The 11,445-nt window shown below is 40.1% G+C and overlaps 1 protein-coding gene across 1 annotated transcript in view; it reads right to left on the reverse strand.

The window, feature by feature from the left end:
- LOC120987176 (cartilage intermediate layer protein) overlaps window positions 1–11,054 on the reverse strand; it is a 46,533-nt gene extending 35,479 nt beyond the window's left edge. The window contains 2 exon segments of the mRNA XM_040415783.1: window positions 5,179–5,236; window positions 10,959–11,054. The gene's annotated coding sequence lies outside the window, so the exon portion shown is untranslated.
- Window positions 11,055–11,445: the final 391 nt, after the last annotated feature.

Genomic DNA, 11,445 nt, shown 5'->3' on the forward strand with positions numbered 1-11,445 from the left:
CCAAAATGGGGTCACTTGGGGGGTAGTTATACTGCCCTGGCATTTTAGGGGCCGAATGCGTGAGAAGTGGTTTGAAATCAAAATCTGTAAAAAGTGGCTGGTGAAATCTGAAAGGTGCTCTTTGGAATGTGGGCCCCTTTGCCCACCTAGGCTGAAAAAAAGTGTCACACATCTGGTATCTCCGTACTCAGGAGAAGTTGGGCAATGTGTTTTGGGGTGTCTTTTTACATATACCCATGCTGGGTGAGAGAAATATCTTGGCAAAAGACTTTTCCCATTTTTTTATACAAAGTTGGCATTTGACCGAGATATTTATCTCACCCAGCATGGGTATATGTAAAATGACACCCCAAAACACATTGCCCAACTTCTCCTGAGTACGGCAATACCAGATGTGTGACACTTTTTTGCAGCCTAGGTGGGCAAAGGGGCCCACATTCCAAAGAGCACCTTTCGGATTTCACCGGCCATTTTTTACAGATTTTGATTTCAAACTACTTTGCACGCATTTGGGCCCCTAAAATGCCAGGGCAGTATAACTACCCCACAAGTGACCCCATTTTGGAAAGAAGACACTCCAAGGTATTTCGTGATGGGCATAGTGAGTTTATGAAAGTTTTTATTTTTTGTATAAAGTAGAGACAGGTGAGTTGAATAACAGAGGAACGGCCCAACACAGAGATATAATTAAGCATGCTCCTTAATTGTTATTTCATGTGGAATACAAGTATTTACCATAAACAGACTTGTCAGGAGAGTTGACGGCTCCTCTTCAAGGTCAGAATCCTACTGTCTTTCAGTTACTAGAGAGTAGTGCACCATGTGCAGAGGTGTAACAATAATGGCTCATTCACACGACCGTGCCGTTTTTGCGGTCCGCAAATTGCGGAACCGCAAAACATGGATGCCACCCGTGTGCCTTCCGCAATTTGCGGAACGGAACAGGAGGCCCATTATAGAAATGCCTATTCTTGTCCGCAAAACAGGCAAGAATAGGACATGACTCATAATTTTTGCGGGTCCACAGAACTCCGTGTGCTGTCCGCATCTTTTGCGGCCCCATTGAAGTGAATGGGTCCGCACCCATGCGGCTCGGATGTGGAACAAAACCACGGTCGTGTGAATGAGCCCTAAGGCTTACAGGGCCATGGCTGCCTAGATGGGGGAGGTGGTGTGAATAATAAAATAAAAAATACTAAGAAATATGGGAGTTTTATGAATGATGAAATATCACAGAATTGGCGTAGATGGAGAGATCACTAAGTGGGGTGGTGATTTTAGTGGCTTCGATTCTAGTAACGCTGTTGTCATAGGAATAGTAGAAGTCTAGGAGGGGTAGTGAAATTTGGGCAGTTGTAGTGCACGAGAGGCAAGAGATATATTTCTACAGCACAAGGGTGTCAGAGCTGCAGGAGTAGTGTCAATGGATGAGTAGAGCAGCAGACATGGAGATGTCGAAGCTGATGTAATGCCATAGGTGTAGCAGTATTATAGACGAGTAGTGATGGTGGAGTAGTAGTCATGTTGCTGGGACAGGGCTAGAACTATTTGTCTCCCTTGTGCATGTGCAAAGGAGTTGTATCCAAGAGTTAGTGCCTGCACCAGGGAGACAAAGAGTTCTGGCGCCGTCCAAAGTAAATCCCCCATCCATAGCCCAGACCGGAAACCTGGGCTATGGAGTGATACGTGACTTGGATTTCGAACAGTAACATCGAGACTGTCAGTATACTAGAAACTTTCTTCTGTAGGCAACACATGCATAATTAAGGTAGGTTTGCAGGTCCAGAACACCCCTTCAATTTTCAAGGCTGTTGTCTAATTTTATGAGAAAAATGAATTGATTCTGGGTATATTCTAAATGGCTGTTTTACTGGGTACCACAGCTCAGTCCAAAACAGTTCTCTCACTGTATGTAAATGAATGATGAAATTGGGAAAAAATACTGCATATTAGTTATAACATTTAATGTTGATAACAATAATGGCAAGTGAGCATACACTTTACAGCAGGCAATAACCTTAAAATTATATGCTAAAGTTACTGTAGTTACTGTTATCAATGTTCCCAAGTTCTTCCCAAATATCTCTCCTTGAGGAAAGCAAGTGCAAAAAATGCAAATCTACTGCTGCGTTAAATAACAATATGGCGACTTTCTGTTCATGATAGTCTCAAAGGCCATCTTGACATTGAGATCAAACAAAGAAGAAAGTATAGGCAGCACCCGTATTGAAATGGTGAAAATAAACTGTGGTCTTTTAATCCATATCACGTCAATCTGAGTATATGCAACGTTTCGGCTATATTAAACCTTCATCAAGCATGTACTCGGATTGCCGTGATATGGATTAAAAGACCACAGCTTATTTCCACCATTGCAATATGGGTGCTGCCTCTCCTTTTTTTTCCGTTTAATCTAATGAGGAGCTACAAGTGGACCTAGCATCTATTGGGGCTTGCACCCATTTTCCCTTTTAGGCCAAGTTCACACTTCAGTTATTTAGTCAGTGATTTCCATCAGTTATTGTGAACCAAAACCAGGTGTTGGTCAAAAACACAGAATAGGTGCAGATCTTTCGATTCTACCTGATCTCTCAGTAGGCTTCATTACTGGCTCTGGCTCACAATTGATGGAAATAACTGACCAAATAACGGAAGTGTGAACTTAGCTTTACTCTCGAAGGGTTCTGTATCTCTTTATTTTTCGAACCCTCCTGACATTGGCACACTAATGCCATTCAGCATTTCTTGTCCAGCTAAACCAATGGATGTAATAACAAATGCATGTAATGACTGTATTATGTTCTGTGTTCTATTCCACCCTGGAACGTGTATTGTACATATGGTGTTCAGAGCATTTTGATTTTACATTATAACGATTATGTTATGCATTAATGTTGTGTAATGCGTAACATATGATTGTTGGTTCACGGACACAGAACCTCTAACTGGCTGCGGGAGTTTACATAAAGGATCCTTGTTCACAGGGAAGCCTGGCATTCATTCACTACATTGCACCATTGTCATGAAATGTGTTTGGATGAGGCATCATGATGTCATGCACTATGGTGTGTGGTGTCCTGCCAGCTGCCTCCTCACCGACATTGTCATGACCCACCTTGGAGTCTACATAAAAAAATATATTCCAACTACTGGTTCATGTGCCAGACCTTGTTCACATAGTGAAGATTTGCAAAAAGAGAAGTCTCCAAATGATCATCATGATAATAGCAGAGTGTAAAGACGGAAATTACCTTCATGTGCACGCCATTTGTAGAAATATTAAGATTCATGATGTGTAGGTCTCAAAAAGCCATCAGTAGGCAATGATGACACTGCCTGCTGAGGAGGGATTGTCCAAAAGATGCTTTAGATGATTTTTTTTTGAATAATTTCATTCTTTTGGCCAGTTTCACACAATAGTATGATGTGTGATGACTGCGATTCCTGGAATGCTCCTCTGAGCTAATTTACAGCATCATAATTACTTATGATGCTGTGCGTTCCTATGTACCTTATACCGTATGGCGGTTCTGCTGTACTGTGCTCACATAATGCCGCGGTCAGGCAGGTACTCACAGCATCATAAATCATTATGATATTGTGAGTTTGCGTCAAATAAGCAGTGTTCATTCTGGGAAATACAGCCGTCACGCGGAGTGTGTGTCCTGGACTGAAGACACTTGTGTGAACTCAACCTTAAGGCCTCTTTCACACGAGTGTGTCCGGATAAGGGTCAGGATGCGTTGCGGCAAACCCGCGCGAGTAGGTACCCAATTGCAATGTGCGTTTTGCACGCGCGTGATAAAAAACTGACTGTGGTACCCAGACCCAAACTTCTTCACAGAAGTTCAGGTTTGGGTTCAAGGTTGTGTAGATTGTATTATTTTCCCTTATAACATGGTTATAAGGGAAAATAATAGCATTCTGAATACAGAATGCATAGTACAATAGGGCTGGAGGGGTTAAAAAAAAAAGAATAATAATTTAACTCACCTTAATCCACTTGTTCGCGCAGCCCGCATCTCTCTTCTGTCTTCATCTGTGAGGAATAGGACCTTTGATGACGTCACTGTGTTCATCACATGGTCCATCACATGATCCATCACCATAGTAAAAGATCATGTGATGGACCATGTGATGAGCGCAGTGACGTCATCAAAGGTCCTATTCCTCACAGATGAAGACAGAAGAGATGCCGGCTGAGCGAACAAGTGGATTAAGGTGAGTTAAATAATTTTTTTGGTTTTTTTTGACCCCTCCAGCCTGAATACAGAATGCTATTATTTTCCCTTATAATAATGTTATAAGGGAAAATAATAATGATCGGGTCCCGATCGTCTCCTTGCAACCGTGCGTGAAAATCACACCGCATCCGCACTTGCTTGCGATTTTCACACAGCCCCATTCACTTCTATGGGGCCTGCGTTGCGTGAAAAACGCACAAAATAGAGCTTGCTGCGATCTTCACGCAATGCACAAGTGATGCGTGAAAATCACCGCTCATGTGCACAGCCCCATAGAAATTAATGGGTCCGGATTCAGTGCGGGTGCAATGCGTTCAACTCACGCATTGCACCCGCACGGAAAACTCGCCCGTGTGAAAGGGGCCTAAGGGGTAGGTCAGGAGGACAGCTGCAATCAGCAGGTGGAAACCTGCCTGGAACTGATAAATGTTGAAACAGCAGCAGAGGGGATCAAAAAGGTCAGTAAAGTTTTTTGTTTTTTTCCCCATTGTGCCTGTTTTGCCTCATACTGTATACGACAGCACAAAAGACTTGGTAAACAAGGCGGTATACCTTATGAAATATAGAAAAAGGTGCAGAATTTCAACAAAGGCTATATTTGCAAGACATTAAGGCATCTTACAAACACATTAGTCAACAATAACCAGAAAGTTGCTAACACCTTTATTAAATGTGGCAGAAGACATATATGCCAGTTTATTATTTTTTTCCCCCACAAATTACACCAGAATTCTGGCACATTTTGATTAGTAAATTTCCCCATTGCATTAACATACTTGCATTCATCCATTGTTCCTTAAAGGAACTTCAAAAAAATGTAACGGGTTTCATACAAATAATAACTGACATATTAACTCTAGGATATGCCATCAGTATTGGTGTGGATTAAATGTCTGGGACCGCCACCAGAATGAAGACATAGCTCCGACTTTACCTGTGCGTTGTATTGTAGACCAATTCACAATTCCTTATGGCTCCGATAGTCGTTTTGCCTACAGAATAAATCAAATAAAGCAAAGAAGTCAAATGAGTTGTACAATATCCTCCTGATGATCTGTTCTTCAGACATTTTTAGGCTTCTTTCACACTCGCGTTTTGGGCGAAACCGTCGTGGATCTGCAAAAACGGATCCGCTACAATAATACAACCGCATGCATCCGTCATGAACGGATCCATTTGTATTATCTGTAACATAGCCAAGACGGATCTGTTTTCTATTTTGCCAGATTGTGTCAGAGAAAACAGATCCGTCCCCATTGACTTACACTGTGTGCCAGGACGAATCCGTTTCGCTCAGTTTCGTCAAGCGGACAGCAAAACTCTGCAGGCAGCGTTTTGGTGTCCATCTCCAGAGCGGAATGGAGACTGAACGGAGGCAAACTGATGCATTCTGAGCGGATCCTTTTCCATTCAGAATGCATTAGGGCAAAACTGATCCATTTTGGACCTCTTGTGAGAGCGCATTATGGATCTCACAAACGGAAAGCCAAAACGCGAGTGTGAAAGTAGTCTTACACACACAAATACATATAAGGGCTACATTTAAGTAAAAAAGATACTAACTAAAGAAATAGCTAAAAAAACTTATCATGTCATGTATTCTACATACCAGAAGGACTGCTTTAGTCAAAACAACTGGCAAAGCTAATGTAATGTTTCCAAGATGATACAAAGTTAACTTCAGTTGAAAGTAGCGAAAGTATTTATGAAGCAATTGATGGCAGCACACCTATAGAATTAGCACATAGGTTTTGATACAGTAGCTATACTTATATCACCGCTAAGACAGTGTAATAAGGAAATCATCTACAGCAGGGTTGCTCAACCTGTGTCCCTTCAGCTGTTGTAAAACTACAACTCCCACCATGCTCTGCTGTAGGCTGACAGTCTGGGCATGCTGGGAGCTGTAGGTTGGGCATCCCTGATCTAGAGAGCCCCTTGGGCGCGCTGTAGATATATATACGGAACATGATAAGCTGGCAATATACAAGAGATAACTGTGGACAGAACGCTCATTTGGCCGACAGCTATATCTTCTGACCCATCAATGCTCGGCTATGCATGCAGTATGGTAGTGAATGGGGAGAAAGGTCCAGGCAGCGGCTTATTTCCTCCGAAAGCAAAAGGATCAGGCGGTTGAAATCCAACTTACCATTGTGTGAAAGTCAGTAGGATGATTTAGGGTGGCCGTACTGACATAAATCTTATGTGAATAGCCAGCTTTATGTCCACTTTTAATTGCATTGCAATCCTGCATCTTATTATTGTACACAGTACAAATCATCAATAAGATCTAATTTTTAAGTTTGTAATTGACTTAAAAAGGAGACCCTAGTGGCAAGTGATTGGCTCCAAAGTCAGGTCTAATTTGGGTTGTCTTCCGATGGACCACTGGGGCCCATTTTTCTGTTAAAGCCTGGGCCCAATGTATGATTCTCTAGTGCTCTGGTGGACCAAACTCAGCCTGCACAGGGGTGAAGAAGACCCTTTTGTATTATCATGATTCCCAAAGGCTTTGTGATAGACACAAGTATAACTTTCCATAGTCATTCTACAGCATGCAGCAAGCAATAGATATTTCATACATTAGGGAGATTTATGAAATGTCATACAGTTTGATATATTCGGTGCGTCTTTAAGTGGAACATTTTTGTCTTGAGATGGCATGGTACTCTGTTTTCTATGCCAACCCATTCACCGAAGTGAGATTATAATATTTTTTGCAACTTTTTAAAAAGTCTCAGATGAATCTGCCTTAATTGGACACAACAGGCTAACCATGACCACTTTCCCACCCACTTTTCAAAACTGGAGTGAGGGCTGTAAAAATGCTAAATGTCACAAAATGTTTGGGCACATAAGCCCAAAAAGTCACAAAACTCTACTTTGTGACTTTTTGAAGCAAAAATTCTGGAGTGCAGGAAGAGCTGTATTTAAAATTAGGCACCAAGGACACGTGCCTGGGTCTGGGAGGAGGGAGCAGCGCGCCCCCTTCTCCCTCCAACTGTAATGACTCTGCTAAGAAACAACAGCAGAGACTACCAACCAAGACCTGCTCTGTATGTGCTACACTGAAAGAGCTGAAGGACCTGCGATGACATCATCGTCGTGTGATCAGTGCAGAAGGGGGCAGCTCAGTATTGAAGGGGAGAAATGGTGGTGAGCCTGAGAAACATTGGAAGTTGTTGTCCTCACCTCTTATACCCCCTCTCTGAAATGACCTCTGATATCCCATAATAATAGCCTGAACATACTGGGAGTTGTAGCTCTCTCCTCTTATGCCTCCTCTCTGTAATCACATAATAACGTTCTGGACAGGCTGGGAGTTGTGGTGCTCTCCTGTTATTCTCCTTCCATGAAACATTTTCTAATATCTCATAATAAAGACCTGGACGTGCTGCACAGTATATACCAGTATACGGTATATATAAAAAAAAAAAAAAAAAAAAAAAATATATATATATATATATATACATACTGTATGTGTTAAATAATGCAGCCAGCACCCTGTGTACACTTTGCATGGGTCTCAGCACTTTGTGAGAACACCCTAAATTAATACTTATGCCGAAAATATGTTTTTAATAAAACAAGGTTTTACATGCTCCTCTCTTTCATTATGTTCAGGCTTCATGCACAAGGCTGTGTCTGTATTTCAGTCTACAACAATGGATCTGCAAAGTACTGATACTTATACTATGTACAATTCTCATCCCCAATGTAGACAATAGGACATGTTCTATAATTTGTTAAACAACCACACAGCAAAAAATATGGAAGTGCACATGGCAGCATAACAATGAATGGGTCAGAGTTAGTGATGAGCGGCAGGTGCCATATTCGATTTCGACGAAATTCGCGAATATTCGATAGAATATTCGTTTCATATTCGTCGAAATCGAATATTCGTCATTATTCTAGTTATCGCGATTAATATGGGATTTAAATAATCGCGTATTGCGATTGTAACTTAAGGCTACTTTCCTATTGGTTTGATATCTAGAATTAGCGAAGATGACGAATATGACGAATGTATTCGTCATATTCCTCAAAACGAAGATAACAAAGTATTCTCCATCTTCGTTTTAGCTCCATATTAGTCAACTTCGCTAATTCTAGCAATCAAATAGGAAAGTTGACTATAGAGACAGCTGTGTTTAATTCGCTATGCGATTTTTTTTATTTTTATAAATAGAATAATTATAATAATTATCAAGTATTATAATTATTCCATTTATTAAAAAAAAAGCTAAGTAATATAATCGCATAGTGAATTAAACACAGCTGTCTCTATAGTCAACTTTCCTATTTGATTGCTAGAATTAGCGAAGTTGACGGATATGGAGCTAAAACGAAGATGGAGAATACTTCGTTATCTTCGTTTTGAGGAATATGACGAATACATTCGCCATATTCGCTAATTCTACCAAGCCAACTATAGTAAACCAGGTCTAAGTTGAAATCCCAATGCGATTAATTCAAGTTATGTTAATCGCATTGCGATTTCAACGTAATTCTCAAATCCGACAGTACATTCTAGTATGGAGACATTCCCATGGTGATGGGGACGCTCCATGAGCACGGAAGTCGGCAGAAGCGGAAACGGGCACTGACTGGAGAAGCCAGGAAGCCAGGAATCCTAAGGACAGGTAAGAACTACTTTTGGGAAGTGGGAAAGAAAAAAATATTACAATTAAAAAAAAAATGAATATTTGAAATAGCGAATTTTATAGCACTATATTCGAAATATTCGCGAATTAGCGAAGCGCCGATATTCGCTAAAAAAATTCGATATTCGAATATTCAAGCTCAACACTAGTCAGAGTGCTGTCCCCAAAGTATGCAGATAGCACATTGATGAAGATTTATGTTCATGTGTATGAAGCCTTTTTCAGAAGCAAACATCTTCTGGAAGTGACTTCAGTGATTGATCTATCCACCACAGAACGTTGCATGTCCAAACTATTAAAAACAAAACGTATGTATCCCATGTGGTGAATGCTGTAATGGAAAAAGAAAATCAAAAAGGTGGATTTGCAGTTTTTTTTGTCACTTCATTTCCCCACCAAAATAATGAATAAAAAGTGATCAAAAAGTTGCACACACTCCAAAATGGTCAGTAAAAACTACAGATGACGCCGCAAAAAATAAACCCTCACACAGCTCTGTAAGCATAACTATGAACAAGTTCTGGGGGTCAGAATATGGTGATGCAAAGAAAAAATATGTTTTTTGAAAGTTTTTTGTATTTTTTTTATTTATAAAAAAAAAAATTAAGACAAGAAAAACCATATAAATGTGGTATCTCTGTAATCATACTGACCTGCAGAATAAAGGTAACAGGTCAGTTTGACTGCACAGGGAACACTCGAAAAAATTAAACCCATTAAACTATGCTTTATTTTCCAATTCTACCCCATCTGGAATTTTTCTCTAGATTCCCACTACATTGCATGCAGTATAAATTGGTGCCATTAGAAAGTAAAACTTGTCCCACATAAAAACAAGCCCTTAGAGCTCATCCACACGAACGTGGTTTGGTTCCGCATCCGAGCTGCATTTTTTGAGGATCAGATGTGGACTCATTCACTTCAATGGGGCCGCAAAAGATGCGGACATCACTCAGTTGCTCCGTTCCGTGGCCCCACAAAAATTATAGATCATGTCCTATTCTTATCCGTTTTGCGAAACATGGCACATTCATGTGCCTTTACATAGCTATGTGAACAGAAAACTGAAAAAGTTATGGCTCCAGGAAGGCAAAGAGTCAAAAATGACAATGTAAAAACAGAATTGTCCCGGTTCTTAAGGGGTTATTGGAAAAAAACATAATCAACATATTTCTCTGCTGCCCTCAGGGTAAATCAAGTTTGACAGAGCACACTGCGCCTATCCAGAACATTATCAAATGACCACTCCATGCCACAGTGTATGTATCTGTAATTTTGCATACAAGTCTGAGGGATAGCCATCAGATTCTTCTCTCAGCAGACACAAATAAACTTGAAAGGACTTCTAAAGTTAAGTAGAAATGCAGTTCATATGATATGGCAGTAAAGCTGCTCTAACTTTGTACGTAAAAATTCAAGAGTAGAATGTGGATGCTACATATATACATATGACAGCCACAGTGCTCTCTATGGACTTACAAAATACTACGGGTTTTTACATACAGCATAAGAAAACTTTGAGCTTTTTTATCTTGTTTAGTCAGTGATTTAGACCGTGACTAATAATACATTAGGATCAGATGCCCAGTCACAATGGTTCAAAAAGTTCCATCAAATAACTTGTATAATCATACATAAATAATTCATAGAAATGTAACTCCACAACCAATATGATAATACCTGATGTCACACACAACAAAAAGTGAGATCTGAAAAGGGTTTTCAACTTCAAGGCAACTGAATGTTAGTAAAATGTCACATAAAACAAAAAGTTTAACAAAGTTCAAAATTAATAGTAAAAATAAAAATACAAATTAATATTTGTCTATCTATCTATCTATCTATCTATCTATCTATCTATCTATCTATCTAACAATCTATCTGTCATCTATCTTTTATACTATTAACATTTTAACCTGAGCTGGACTTCTTTTCCATTTAAACTGTTCTAACATTCTAACCTGTTTCGCATGTTATACATGGTTTCCTGTTCTGTTTTTACATATGTAATAGAGAGTTAGTGTTGTCAAGTGTATGGTCTTACCAAATCTGCTTGTGTCTCCAGTTGTCCTGCAGAACTGAGTTTCTCCTCTGGAGCTGTGCGGGGGTCTTTTTATATAGCAGCTCAGCTAACAGCTCGGGAGTGGCTGGCAGCCACAGGACATAGAAGAAACCAGATCTGGAAAGCAAAGAAATCACAGAAAGCTTTCAACAGGGGTATAGACACATCTCATGACATCAGACAAGACAGGAGGGCACCCTACCATATACTGTAGACCCCTATGGGAAACTGACTATATTCTGGCGATCAGATGCTAAAGATGCACAAACTTCCTATTCTAATCCAATAAAGTTCTGTTGTTTTTGAATGTGCTTCTAAGACCTGAATGTTCCCGTTTTATTCCCTTTTGTCACAATTCAACCCATTTTTTGAAGTACCATAATAATTTACCACGCAGCAAAATATTAAGGATTGTAGGGATGCCAATATATGACAACAATATCCAATGGCAGTAATGGCTTGGTAGTCA

The sequence above is a fragment of the Bufo bufo genome, chromosome 1, assembly GCF_905171765.1.
Source record: "Bufo bufo chromosome 1, aBufBuf1.1, whole genome shotgun sequence".
NCBI classification, from domain to species: Eukaryota; Metazoa; Chordata; class Amphibia; order Anura; family Bufonidae; genus Bufo; species Bufo bufo.